Source organism: Rattus norvegicus, chromosome 2 (assembly GCF_036323735.1).
Source record: "Rattus norvegicus strain BN/NHsdMcwi chromosome 2, GRCr8, whole genome shotgun sequence".
Classification (NCBI taxonomy): Eukaryota; Metazoa; Chordata; class Mammalia; order Rodentia; family Muridae; genus Rattus; species Rattus norvegicus.
The window spans coordinates 140,451,586-140,467,088 of NC_086020.1; the positions used below are offsets into that span (position 1 = coordinate 140,451,586).

At 41.4% G+C, this 15,503-nt stretch overlaps 1 protein-coding gene across 3 annotated transcripts in view; it reads left to right on the forward strand.

Moving 5' to 3' along the window:
- The first annotated feature begins 6,255 nt into the window (after positions 1-6,255).
- The window catches only part of Trpc4 (transient receptor potential cation channel, subfamily C, member 4), a 171,716-nt gene continuing 162,468 nt past the window's right edge, over positions 6,256-15,503 (forward strand). Inside the window, exon 1 of one of the 3 annotated variants that reach the window (XM_039103271.2) lies at positions 6,256-6,905. The gene's annotated coding sequence lies outside the window, so the exon portion shown is untranslated. The remainder of the gene's footprint in view (positions 6,906-15,503) is intronic. The other 2 variants (XM_017591143.3, XM_006232356.5) reach the window with 2 other exon arrangements.

Sequence of the window (15,503 nt, forward strand, 5' to 3'; positions counted from 1 at the left end):
GCCTCTTCTGGAAGCTACATGTATGTGCACATACCCACAAACAGATACTTGTACTTAAAAATAATAAAAATAAATGTTGAAAACATTAAAAATGAAACAGTCACCACTCAGCATTACTTGAAAGTCTGTTACGTGGTACTTATCAACCTACTGTTTTTATGGCTTGAAATATCAGCTTGTTAGTACTGTTTAACACAAAGTACCATGTCTATTATCAGTAATCTATTTCCTCGGAAACGTATATCCTGCATGATTGTGGAGCTCAGAGGCTTTAGAACAATGTCGGGATTCAGCCTAAATATGTTTATACCCACAGGTATGTCGTGCTCCCAACCTGGGCCAGAGAAGCTTCTCTATGCAGTGGTTAATGCAGAAGCTCATGACTGGTCAGTGCTGAAAATTAGTAACTGTTGACTGTTGAGAGCTCCACCCCAAAACGTCCTTATCAGGTTGTGGGTTGGCCTGATGCTGTCTGTATTCTGATGTTAATTCTGCTTCCTCAGGAGGGATTGCAGTCCATCACGGACTCAGGCCATCTCATGTGTACTTTCTCCCATTTTAACTGGTCAATAAAGGCTAGAGCCTGTAATTGAGCAGTGGAGGGGAAAGTTGGGACTAAAGGTTTGAGACTGGGGCAGGTTGAGAGGAGAAAACGGTGAGAAGAGAAGAGAAGAGAAATGTGGACAGAGGAAGAGGAGAACAAAGCCAAGATGGTCCAGAACTACATGGCCAGGAGAAACTTCAAGTAGCAAGGGGTCTTATAGCTGGCAAATAAGTTAGTATAGTGTTAGATCTGCCAAATCTAGGCATATACCTTATAATTATAATAATGGGATTGCATGTTTTTATGTTGGCTCATTGGGGTTGGAAATTACAGCAATGATATCATCATCAGCACCAGCACCAGCACCACCAGCACCACCACTTGGCCTCAGGGAACATCAGATAAGAGGGGGCAAAATGCATATAAGAGCCAGGCAATGTAGAGGAGAGCTGTGGAATGCTGCCTTCTGGACCTGACACAGCTATTGTACAATGAGCCCCCAGTAGTTGTGGTTATCTGCAAATGACCTGTGGATTGGATCCATTATATATCTTCTATAAGGATGGGAGTTGCCCAGATTGTCCTAGCACCCTCTGGAAAGTGATTGATGGTCAATGGTTGCAAGGGCAGAGAGGATAATTTTATTTAACCAGTAGCTACTGGTTTGCTGCCAATGTTCTAATAAATAACCTCTCACCCATGCTCATGTAAGCGACCCTCATGAAACTTGATAGATCATAAAGGAACAACATGGAGATTATGATAAGATTGATCCGAAGTGAGAGGAGGGATAAGAGAGGGTAATGGGGAGAATATGATCTGTATGTATTAAATATTACAGACCACCCTGGCTGGTGTCTGGGAGCAGCAATCCCAGTGGAGAAACTTTATCAGATTTGCATGTAGGCATGTGTGTGTGTGCATTTTCTTGATGAATGATTAATCTTGGAAGGCTCAACTCATTTTGTGTGTGTGTGTGTGTGTGTGTGTGTGTGTGTAGTGTGTATAACCTCTGGGCAGGTGGTTCTAGCTTTTATAAGAAAAGAGCCCAAGGAAGCCATGGAGAGCAATCTAGTAAGCAGAACTCTTCCATGGCTTCTGCTTCAGTCCCTGCCTCCAGGTTCCTGCCCTGAGTTCCTGCTCTGTCCTCCCTCAGTGACAGACCTTAGTCAGAATGAGTAGGCCAAACAGTCTCTTTGTTTCCCAAGTTTCTTTTAGTTGCTGTGTCTATCACACCAGTTTATTGCTATAGAAGACAAGCTGAAATCCATACACAGATGAAAAAAATCAAAGAATGAATCAATTTTTAAGTGGGAAGAATGGGAGCTGTATGCCGGAATTATTCTCTCTGCTTTCTGATAACGGGCACACTGTGACCATCCACCTCACGTCAGAAAGCTAACCCTGATACCATGCTCTCCTCCATGGTGAAGTGCGCTCTTATATCATGAACTAAAATTAACTTTTCACCCCCCAAAACAATTAACTCTCATCTTATTTAAAACATTTAAACTAATCGATAGGGATATAAACTTGGTTGTTACATGGTTAGCTAGTGTGCAAGAAACCATGATTTTTATTCCTGGTACTTTACCAATAAAGACTTGAGTACAGATCAATTAAACTGTGGCATGCAGTCGATAAGGGAAATAATTTTCTTTAAATGATAATATTTGTTCTCTAAAAAATTCAATTATGGTTTCATAATTAATTCAGGTAAAGTGTCCCAACCTAAATTATATCTTAATAGCATTTTTAAAGTTTCTCTTCAATTTCTACAAATCAACCTCAGAGAAGGGTTTCTTAAATATTACCATTTATTTAATTAATTAGCATCTGCAGATGTCAGTGTTGCAAGACAGTTTCCACAACAAAGCTAACCCAGACCAGTGCATCTCTACAGACTGTGGAGGTGAGTGATCCTGCCCTTAGTGGAAAAGTCCAGATTCCTTATTAAAAACAGTGCATCTATCTCCATTGGTATACACCCAACATCCTCAGAAATATCTCCCTCTGGTCCTTCTGTAGTCTACCACACACTGCCATTCTATGTCTTGGCAGATATTATAATCTCTAGCCCGTAGATGAGCATAGATGTGGGAAGAAGAGATATAAATGTGAACGGTAGGTCACCAAGTATCTCCAGGGTGGAGTGGAGACTGGTGCTTATACCACAGGGGAGGAGCCATAGGCTGGGGTGGGATGGTAAACAACTGTTTCCATAGAAGGTCTCCAGAGCCTCGTTCAAATAAATACATATAGAAAGCATTAATATGTTATCGCCTTAAGAGCTATCGCATGGAGCAGAGGAAGAGCACAGAACCTCATTAAGTGTTTAAAATGAGTATAAATTCACAACATAAACAAAGAATAAAATATTAAGATATAACTCTCCCTTTTTGATAATCAATGCACCAAATAGAAATGCATCCCCCCCCCAATAAGAAGTCTATGAAATAAATAAAAAAAAATCAACAGGGAGCCCAACAGTAAGTACATGTTCTATGGTGTCGGTTCCTTAAGTTCCCCCAGACAAGCATTCTGTATGATATTCCTGCATATTGACCCATGGTTCCCTTAGTAGAAATGCACCTGAAGAACACACTCAGATGCACACACACACACACACACACACACACACACACACACTCATACACAGGCACGCCCGCACGTGCACATGCATTGTCAGAGCTGCAAAGATGAGGCAATGGCTAAGATCACTGGCTGCTCTTCCAGAGGATCCAGGGTTTGTTCCCAGCACCTATGTGGTGGCTCACAACTCTTTGTAATTCCAGTTCCAGGATAATCCACGCTCTCCTGCGACCTTCTCAGGAAGTTCTTGAGACTCACGAGGTTGTACATACATATACACAGGCAAACATCAATTTAAAGTTAATAAATTTAAATAAGTATATTGTCAAATATTTTAACAGTGTTTTCTCATAAGGAATAAAATATCAGAACAATTTGCATTTCCATGACTTTAAAAAATTACTTCATAGAATTGTGTAATGATTTAGAAAACCAGTTTTGGAATGTATATATATATACATATATACACATATATACATATATATACACATATTTACATATATATTATACACATATATATACATATATATTATACACATATATAGAGAGAAGACAACTAAACATGCATGACAATGGTATTTATATATAGAAGTCAACTATACATGTATGATAATGGTATACATATATATGTACACTCATATACATATATATATGAGAGAGAAAGAGAGAAGTCAACTATACATGTATGATAATGGTATACATATATATGTACACACATATACATATATATACATATATATATATATATGGAGAGAGAGAAGTCGACTATACATGTATGATAATGGCATTCTTCATGGATGCCTCACTACCACAGAAAATCATGACAGGGGTCCTCGGCAGAAGTAAATTTTCTGAAACTCCGTGCCTGTAACTTTGCCTCTTTCTTCCACAGTTTTGAAAGAAACGACAGCTCCCACTGTAGCTCTTAAAGAGAGAACAGAAGTTTTAGAGGTTAAAAATTTCTTTCCGCCAACAATGGGTGATCCCAATTTCATGATCTATTTTAACTGTGAATAGGCACTAGACATGACTGTCTTAACGCTATTATCCCTTGGTTTATTTTCTGTGGCTAATTTCAAAGCAGTAGTACTTTCTTCTTTCCTTGAATCAGGCACTAAACCCCAACTCCAAATAAACAAATCCTGTTGGGTGTAGATTGCCTCAGCCTCACCGACCTGTGTGGTAAAGGACTAATAGGTTTCTTAAACAATGTTACCCTGTTTGCAACTGAAAGAGTCTTTGGACCTCTACTGATACTCATCTCACTAGACTGTTTAAACAGACTTCACCTTTTCTTTTTTGTATGATCACTGATCATTTTCTCTGCTCATTCCGAGTACCACAAGCACAGCTCTCCCAGTCCATAATCACACGTGCTGCCGCTGAGGTTAGCGGTGCACAGCTCTTCCCTCCAAGGGAACAGTCTGATAAGAGCAAGCACTGATGCCAGTGTGCGTTTTGTGGTCCTCAAGGCGTTTGCTTTCTTTCTTCTTTTTTTTTTTTTTCTAATTTTTTTTATTGTGGACTTACAACCACCTTTTTTTCCGGGAAAAATAACAAATTGGAGAAGACTAGAAATACATCTGTCTCTGGCATCATGATAAAAATTGTATCTGTTATGAAGAGGAAAGGGTTCTAAGAGGGGTGTCTGGATGATCTCAAGTGTTGGCATTTGTTTTCAAGCATCCTTAAAGGTGTCCTAAGGACCCACACTCATGGCAGCCTGTGTTTTAGCTGAAACATTCCTCCAATCAATGTCAGCCCCAGGTTTGGTTTTTATACATTTTCTGATCATTAAGAAAAACAGGTTTTATGGGGAAAAAAAAAACCACAGTAGTTTCAGTTGCACCATGTCGAACAGATGTCTATGTGTGTTTTTCCTCTTTTCTTATTCAGTAAAAAGTAGCTTTAGACTTATTGTAAAGTTCATTGCCATGTCTATAGAGAGACTTGTTTTGCATATTTTATAAAACCCAGTGTTTAATGTTAAGGCAAGAAAACCACTTTTGAAAAATGTTGACACACGTTCGTGGAGATCTGTAAAAGGGATTCAGGGAAGGAAGGGAGTTATTCTGTTGTTTATCTGGTTTTCTGGTACAGGTTTGTTTGGTGTGCTGTAAAGGCCTGAGTATTTTGTGTGATGGACTGTGGGCTGTGTTCCCTCAAAATCCTAACGGGGGTCGTGCTGACCTATGAGAGGAACAGTTAGCTAGGGAGAAAGAAAACTTGACAGTTACAAACAGTATTTTGAAAAGAACAACAAAACACCCAGCCCTTCACTCCAAAGAGTACACTTCAAAGTCAACAAATCCTCCTCACTCTGCAATTACTCTTAAGAAACAAAAAAAAAAAAAAAAAAAAAAAACAAAACCGAAACAAAACAAAAAAAAAACCACCTTGACTCATCTGAAGATGTTCAGAAACATGGAGCAGAGGGGGAGTCAACTAAATCTGGTGCCTGGGATGCTACAGGAAAGGGGGCTCTCACCACCGCTGCCGGCCTGTGCTTTGAGAAGAAAGAAACCTGAGAAGTGACAGCAGTAGGGGGCTGAAGCCTTTTGGCAAACACACTGCCAAATTTTTTCCTTGGTCTTGAGATCATGACCGATAAAGGGTTCCCGACGAGTGTGGCAAGCTACATATAATTTTCCTCCTCTGTACTTTGATCTTATTTTTGTGTATGAATACTCCAGGGACTGACCAAGAGATAAGTTGTATCTGGAATCTCAAGATCAGAGTTAGATATGCTGAGTCTGGTGGCAGACACTGGCTCACCAGCACGCCCACCTGCAGTGACCAGGACCTCCAGCTCCTAGACTGGCCCATGATTTGGGATTAAATGTGCGGGGAACTTGATTTCCAGTGCCAGTTGTTTAGAGGGAGCCGAATAGGATGGATGGGATGTTGGGCTTATCATTTATTTATTGCCACTGTCTGAATTGTTGACAGTAGTGGCAAGCACATCCCTGCACTAGTAAGGGAAGTGTGACACCTTGAGGACAGGAGAGGGGGTGCCAGGAGTCCAGGGCGGCTGGCTACAGGAGTTGCCAAGGCTGGGTAGGGGGAGAGACAATTTGTCCCAATTCCTTGACCAGCTGCACCGGTGTTCCCTTACTACGGTAGAAGCAGGGCTTTCCAGGGTTGGGTCCGGTTGACAAGTGAAGTTTTGCACCCCTACTGTGCTCTACCAAAGCCTGGATCTGTGTATGCCAAGCATCCAAGACCTCGGGGTCTGTCCTGACCACCGACTTAGCTGAGTGACAAGGGGACATGTGGCGAGCCACCCTGCTTGCTGACTGACCTGCAGAGATGCTCCCCGGGTGGCGCACTGAGGTGCTTGTGGTCCTTTATACCCGCTCTTGGGGAGATGCGTGGGATGCGCAGACCCAGGATGGGTGGGGGCGGTCCTCCAGACTGCTCTTTGGCCACCTTGGGAACGCAACTTTTCCGGGGGTGTGGGTGGGGAGAGCATCAGTGCTGGGTGGGAGAGGCTGTCGTCCTGGGCACCCCGCCCCCTCCTGGGCCGCCCCTCCCCCGCGCCCCTGCTCTGGCTCTCCAGCATCCTCACTCCGCCCAGTTCTGTGCCAGCTGCGTGGGCTCTGGTTTCGTGCGGGTTTTTTTCCCCCTTGGAATGCTCCAAAAAACTCGGCAGTGACTACGGAAACCCCATCGGAACTGACCAGCTGCGCTAGCACCAGGCACAGCACTGGTGCCACGCGCCCGCCGAGCCCACCGCGGTCACTTCAGCCACCAGATTGCAACTTTGCGGGTAAGAGAGGGTGCAGTCTCCGCGCTCCAGACGCTGGCCTCACATCTGAGATACTGATTAAGTTTCCAAAGCCTACTAGGAAACAGGCCCCCTCCTAGGAGGCGGGTATCCCTGGGGGGTTACGCGAGTCACCGGGGTGCAGCACCTTTTTAATGTTCTTTTTTTAAGGTTGCTTTTTTAAGGTACGGGGAAAGGTGTTCTCGAAGCTTTCTTTAGATGACCTGGGATGGGGGGGAGTTGGGGGGGTCCTCCCAGGCTCTCTCCGCATCGCGTTGTGAGACAGGAGTGAGGGCTAAGAGCGAACCCCCGGTGTGATTTACATGGTAAACAAAGGATCAGCCCTTTATGCCCGCGGTGCTGGGGAGCTCGGTGCTTGTGTCCAACCTCCCTTGCGTTTGGAGAGGATGGAAACGAGACGGTCCTTGGGCACATACAGTGAGCCCAAGACTCTCCAACAGACTGAGGGCACCAAGGGAGGAAAGGGACCGCTGTTCAGTGGGTCCATTCCCCTCTGCGTCATTTTCCTTCTGTCAAGCAGCAAAAGCACTTTTAAGCGTGTTGTTGGACCAGGTTTGGAGGTTCCTAACTCTCCTGGCAACCGAGATTCCTGCTGAGCCAGGGACTCTGCTTGCTACTTGAGTAGATCGCTTGGATCCGTGGCGCAACTTGTTGTTTCCAGCTGCGAACTGCCTTTTGTGACTCCAGAGAGAGACAGAGAGAGAGATAGAGAGATGGGGGCGGGCAGGGGTGAGTGGGCAGAGGGACCAAAGACCTTGTCGCTGTGTCCAGTGTTCTCCAGCCACTGTGGTGTGTCCCTGTTGACAGGGATTTTCCCCAGGGGAGCATTATCGTTAAATACCGCTGGCTGCTATAAAATGTTATCAAGTTCCTTACGGAGGGAAGGGAGTAAGCTACCAAGCCAAAGGAGTGGGAAGAGAGAGAGAAAAAGCTTTCACTGTGCCTTTAAAATGAAATCTTCTAACAGATTTGTAAAACTGTGATAAAATAAACCACCGAGACTCATAGGCTTGCTGGCTTTTCTACCGTGGTTATCACAATGCAAAGTACTTAAATATTCCTTAAGAAGAATAAAAGATTTAGCAGAGGATTTTTTTTAAAGACTCAGACACTGAGAGTGGGAGTTGGCGGTTATGTTAACGGTGCTACGATTTGCTATTTAAAGTTATATTTGTAACGCCTACTTCTGTTCATCTGGACAGTAAACCAGGAAACATCAAGTTCTTAAGAGAAACAAAGTAGTAAGATATCGGGATAATTCTGTCCGAAATTCAGAATTAGTATCAAAATTGGGTTTAACATGGTTATAGTGAATGAGTCTTTACAGTCTCTGCGAATCGATGCAGTGGTTTATGGGGAAAAATCAGTCCACCAGGGCAAGGCAAATGGGCATCAAATGATACGTGAGTATCTTGGATTAAGGGGTAGCACAGAGAGAGAGGGAGAGTGCGCCGGCATGGTTTCTGAGTAAGACTGTAGTGAGCAGCTTTGCCCTGCCTGAACTTCCGATCTGAATCTTTACATGGATCGGTGGGAGGAGGAGAGATAGACATGCCAAGAAAGGCAAAGAGACCAAAACCTAACAGGTTGGTGAAAGGGGTATGATCAGAGTTGCCTCATAGTCCTTTGAACGGATATATGATGACAAGATTTGCAAGTGTGAACTTAGAGAAGTTAATCCGTTTAATCTGGAAGGAGCGTGCACATTCAAGCGAAGCATGTATTATCAAAGCTGGACGGGAGACAAACCTGCCTTAGCTAAACCTGCCAAGCCCGGATGGCCTTTACGAGAACCTCGGATCTTAAGAAATGAAGTACGTTTTAGTTTTCCTCTTTACAGTCATTCTCGGAGATTTGAGAGGGACTAGATTTACAAGCTTCAATTTTTAAAAAAAAAATCTTTTATTTGTATTTGTGTTGCATTTACCTCTAGTCAGCCAAGATCAAAACGGCCGATGGAATGTATGAAGTGGCTGTTTCAATGAAGAAATAGTCACAGGCCAGATAGTTTTTCACAGAGTAGCAGCTGAACCAGTTCCTAGTTTATAGACTTGGATCCATGGAAGCTGTCGGCTTGTCCTTTGTTTAGTGGACCTCTGAAGGTCATTCTTGTTTAGTGTATATACTTCAAACCTGAAGAACTGCAGCCATCTAAAGAGCTAAAACCCTGCCTGGTCCAGCACCCACATCCAGAGAACAGAAACACAACACGGTTTATAAACTATTGTGTCATTTCGGGCTATAGTGGATAGATAAGGCTGATGGGTTGGTTTTTCGTTGCTCAGTGGTCCTATCTACTGGTATTTGCACAAAATACATGGCATTAAAATTTTAGTTGCAGTAATCAGCCTTAAACATCGCTGGTTCTGAACCGAAGATGATAAGCAGAAACTATATACACATTGTATTTAATACAGTCATTATTTTTATGATACAAAATAATAATTAAGAAGCCTTTCTGATCACCCCAGCATCACCTTGCTGTATTTTAAACCCCAGCCAATGAAGAGCTGCAGTCTCCATAGGAGTCTCTGCTTGTTATCTCTCTGCGTTAGAGGAAAAACCTCGAAGTATGCTTTTGGGTATACTCTGCTTATATTCCTACATGCTTAATCTCCAGAATAACATGTCAGTTCAATCAACTAACATTCTATTTATCAATGGAAGATTAAAGTGAGGTCCCTTTTCTACATAGTAACTGTACCTTGGCAACGACAAAGATAAGTGTGCATGTGTCCAATAAGAAAGCTCATGAACAACAGAGAAATCAGAGGTTTCACATATGAAAATAGACATACGATAATGACAAAGCAATCACCAGGACCACAAAACAGGGCTGAATATTTTCTTTATAAAAAAAAAAGTCATTGTTTGATTTTCTTTTTTTTTTTTTTTAAACAAGCTGGATGAACCGAGAGTAGCAGGCTGTGTTACATTTTCTTCTAAAATCATCAGTGCCAGACAGTGATGAGATCAGATTACAATGTGCATCTTGACTTCCTAAATTCTGTTGTCTGGGCTAATTAGAAACTGGCCTCACTGACTTATTTAATACCCATCAAGTACCATGAGCTTTCATTCTGATAACTTTTACTAAAACTGAAGTGGAGGGGACACACGGTGAAACCTGTGGCTGTGCTCTGTCCTTCCTCGTCCCCATAAACCTTCAGTTTAACCCAATTGCACTTGGGCATTTATTCCCATCTCGTATGGCATGATTGGCTTTAGGGTTCGCTTTATTCTCCCCAAGTTTTCCATTTCTTACCCTTTCCTATGCACAGCTTCACCGTTTTAAGAGAGTTGAGAGTATATATTTTTTAAACCGCAGACAGACACAACTGTGTTTTCAAAATGAGCACAAATTTAGAGCTGATCGTGGAGAATTTTCATATAACAGCCATGACATCTAGAAAACACAAAGGTAAAGATACTTTCATTGAAAAATATATTGATTTAAAATTATCTTCTTCCAGGAATTATTTGGTAAGTATTATACCTTTTGAATAGCTCTGTGATAGTTCTGAAAGGTCAGTTTAAGTAGGGTAGGAAGGATGGCAGTCAGTCTATTATTGTAGTCAAGCGTTACACAGTATTCCTTCCAACATTAGCTTCTACATAGCGCACTGGTGTCACTGGATGGCTTCCTAAGATACAACAGAATATATATGGGCACAGCTTTATGCCCCAAGCTAAAATACACTTAAAGTTAATTTAGAAACAAATATAAAAGTATGCCTTTATCTAGAACAAAGCATTCTCTCTGAGAAGTAGTACCTGAAGTAAAATTAACGATAGGCATTAATTAAGTGCTGCCTGAAACCTGCTCTTACCCCTCTAAAGTATTTTGAAGAAGTTACCCTAAGTTATGCTTTGAGCCAGTAACAGAGAGAGTTGTAGTGTATGTAAGACAGAGGACAGCAGAGACGAAAGGGGGCCTTTATTTCTGACACTTATGCCAGAAGTTCATTATCTTCCTTTCTGCTTTGATTTTTGGACTGTGATCATTTCTTAGCAATGTAGAAAACAAGAACTTCCCAGACATCATAGTTTAACTCTATGGTGAATCAATGATTTTACAAAACTATCCTGTGCAAACCTGTAGTCTAAGCACTCGGGAGACTGAGGCAGAAGGATCTTGAGTTCAAAAGAAGCAGAGGCTATAGAGTGTGATAACTTGTGACAAAACAACAACACATACACACACGCATGCACAATATAGCCATCTATACACACATATGCATATACACACACAAATACACACACACACTCACACACATACACATGCATATACACATATAACATACACATACACACATACATATACACAAGAGCCTATATACACACATACACATGCATACACGCCCCAAACAACAACAGAACAAAAATTAAAACAAACCAAAGAAACCAAAAACCAAATAAACAAAGAACAAGAACAACAACAGCAAAAAACCCTTAAAAATAACAATTACATTTTTAATTCTTTCCTCAAAACTAATTATATTTTCCAACAATTTATTTCTTTGCTTTTTCAAATACTATAACATGGGAATAAAACCCCTGTTCCTTTTACCAGGGTAGCATTAGAACAACATCCCTGAAGCCGAACAGGAGCTGAACTGCTCAGCTCTTTCAGGCTGCCCTGTCTGTTTTCCTTGGGCTGGGAATTGAACCCAGGGCTTTGCAGGTGCTGTACACACACTCCAGCAGGACCCCAGACCTCACCCAGGCACCCCATTTCCATTCTTGTTCTTCAATATAATACACATGGAAAGAGAGTTTATTTCTGTGAATAAAGTCCAAGATTACACTGTTTTATGAAATGTCAGGGAGAAGAGAGCTCTGAGATGAGTTTTCTCTCAATCCTCAGCATGTCTTAACTGTTCACCTTATAAAACCTTCATGGAAAACACAGTCAGGTTAAAACATACTAGAGACATATGCCATTTACCAATGCTGTATAGAGTGTCAAGACAAGTGGCTTTGTCGTCATTATCTTCTTCTGAAATTTTAACTAATTACTTCATGACCTTTGGTATTTGATACTCTAGAAGATACTTAAAAGTTGGTAAGACATTCTTAGTACTTTGATGTGGTGTTTCTAAGTGGTGTTTCATGCTTTTGGGATGGAAAGATTATATACGAAATCTATTGACATGCACTAAAAGATAACGCCTTTGAATGTATGCAATATTAATATGGAACTACTGCCCCTTACATATTATGTGCCTATTAATAAACAAATAATTGGATAGGCAGGCGGGTAGCATGTAGGATCGTGAGTTTTCTGGTAGAGTTTTTGATGTTTGGAATAACTTTCCTCTTGTTCATGCCCAGAGCCTGTATTATGACTCTGGAAGTTTTGTCCTGATGGCTCAAGTATACACACAGGCAAAGTCCTCACGGGTGTGTCAAGTCCTGCTTCAGAACTAGACAATAAACACCTGGAAGAAACGAAGATGACGTTTGAAAGTATGTGAATTTGCAACAGGGATTTCTACAGGTGTTTCGCTTTTGTAATTAAGTGAGCAGGACTCTCTTTTTTGTCATATTTTCATAACGTCGTACTTGTGACAGATGACTTTTAGCATAGCTATTTAATGAAGCCTACCTACAATAATAATATTTCCCTTATGTATGTGTGTGATGGATGCCACACAGTTTCTTACATTAAAAACATGATCTTCCAGTCATCATTCAACGGGTAAAGCTTTCAGTCACCGAGTTGCTCTGGGGAGCTCATCACAGGATTCCTACAACTGATCACCAATGTGCTTTAATTTGCATGTCGCTGTGCCAGAATTCCTGAAGTTTTCCACTCCACTGGGCTATGAGGGGGAAGTTAGAAATGAAAGAGCCCAGACACAGCTATTTCTCAGGAATGCATGCTTGAACCAAAAGAAGTCATAGCCTCTGTCCGTGAGTATATTTAGCAAATTAAGTTGAAAGTTCATGTCCTCAATTCGCCAGAACATGAAGAACCATTGTAGGTGGTGTGAGTTTTGTTTTATTTTTGGTCTTTTGCATGTGTATCACTGAGCTTTGGACGTTACAAACCAACATTTATTCCCTTCAGAACCAGCGGGTTGGTCTACTCAATATTCATGGTTTTTGAATGAGTCAAATAAATCACTGTGTAAGGACTGATTTTTGCCCTTTCTCTGATGCTTTATGCAACAGGTTAAGAGTGTTAAACGTATTTCTATTAATTATTTAATACGAAGATTAAATTTTAATATTTGAATTAAATATGAAAATGTATCCTTCTAATATATTTGACTTTAGTAACGGGTCACCTACCAGTATGAATCCTCAAAATACGATGGAATGGTGAGCACAGAGGCTTAGTGTGTGCACGTTTGTCACAGGCTGGAGAACTCATCCTGTCATACCTCTGGGCATCTGGTTAGGCAAAGGCATGAACTTATTAGTTCATGCTGAAAGGAAGGGAAGACGATTCCTTGGTGACCACACTGAAAGCCACAGAACCAGTGTTCTTCTGTAGCTGCAGTAGTTGGGCAAGCATTCTGCTCATGCTGAATTCCTCCTACATACAAGACCCGATATACACAGGAATGCGTATACATATACACATCCATATGTTTATATATTTGAACACACACACACAAACACACACACACACACACACACACACACACACACACACACACACACACACATTAAGTAATGCTGGGAGATAGGCTCAGCAAATAAAGGCACTTGCTACCAAGCCTGATGACCTGTATGGTTTCCCTAGGACCTATATGTAACAAGAGAGAGTTGACTCCCATAGTTGTTCTCTGCATACATGTTGTAGTGTGAGCTAACACACACACACACACACACACACACACACACACACTAAATAAATTTAACTAAAAAAACATTAAAATCCTATAGTGAACGGGGTTTTTTAATGGAGTGAAGAATAGGATCCTGCGTATACCTTGACAGAATTTTTCCTCCCTGAGACTTCAGAGTGCCCACCTGTAAGGACGGCTCCAATGGCCTTCAAAATTAAGGAGAAGGCACGTTTACAGTTAGACCTCTCTGTATGTTCCATGTAAATTGGAAATGCTGGCAGAGGGGATGGGCTTACTTGTCTGTCTGGTTCATTTTAACCTCGAGGCTCAATGTTTTGATTTGTACTGCACGGGCGCTTGGAGAGCTGAGCTGCGTTTTCGTGTAGCTCTCCAGAATGTTCCTGGAACAAAGAGAGCCAAAGATGATTTTCTCCCTTCATGAATAAAAGATGCTTTAATGAAAAAGTATTTCATTATAACGGTACTTACAATAAACATCTTTCCATCAACTGAAAACATCAATAGCTTCGACCTGAGAAGCAAGAGCTGCCTTGAATCTGTCTATATTTCGCAGTGAATCGCTAAACCAGAACTTAAACACGAACTGGACAAAATAAATACCCAACTACGTTCCTTCAGGGTTTTCCATTGCCGTCCTTGAAAATTGTGTACAATTGTGTGCCAAAAGTCACTCCCTTTTAGCATAATGATCATAATTATTCACAAAACACAAAAAGGCCTATTTCAAATTAACAGTCAGATAAAATAATAATATCTGCAAAGAAAACATGCAGCCCACTGAGAAAAATCTAAACAAATCTTGTGTTTGGGTGACATAGAAATGAACTAAGATCCTCCCACCTTATGGACACGATAGGATCATGAGTCAAATACTGAAACTGATAAACGAGTTCTTTCATTCACAACTCAGATTGCATTCTGCTCCTTTTGAAAGTGCTCTGGGACTTGCAGAACTTAGCTGGATCACTTTAATCAGAGCGAAGTAAGTAAACGACTGAACCTGAGGCAGCGTCTGACCTCAGGGTCGCATGTACTTTTGGCTCATCTCAAACACTGGATAGCGTCTATTGCATGATGGGAGTTTTGTTTTTATTTTCTAGTTAGTCCTGGGACTCATTATGCTTAGAGAAAACCACAGAGTCGCCAAGCAAAACTGCAGATTCTCTGCTACCTCAGCCAGGCCAGGCCTCTCCCTATATAGGGATGGGATAAGCTTTATATTTATGAACCCTTAGGAAACCATTGGACGATCATCCTGATAGACCACTGATGTTGATATATTACTGAGATTGATGTTATTGATACAGTCTTTTACAAGTCTAAAAATGTAAGTCCTACTTACACAATAAGTACATTCAATTTATTTCCTTGATACCCTCAGCAATACTTTGAGCATTGACAATTATTTGAAATGTATATACACAATTAACCAACATAGAATATATATCTGCTTAGTGAGCTCTTTTCTCTTTATCGTAAAATAAATGCTTAGCTTTTGAAAAAATACATCCACGTGCATTTTGTATGGTGAAAGAAGTCTGGGCTGCATAGATTAGTTTTGGTTCTTGAAAAACGATTATTGGAGCTGAAGAGATGGCTTGGTGGTTAAAATTGCTGGGTGCTCTTACAGTAGACCCAGGTTCAGTTCCCAGCACCCATCTAGGCAGCTGAAAATTGCCAGTAACTCCAGATTCAGGGGCTCTGCTGCCCTCTTCTGACCTCTGTGGGCTCCTGCATGCATGTTTTGTATAGATAGAAA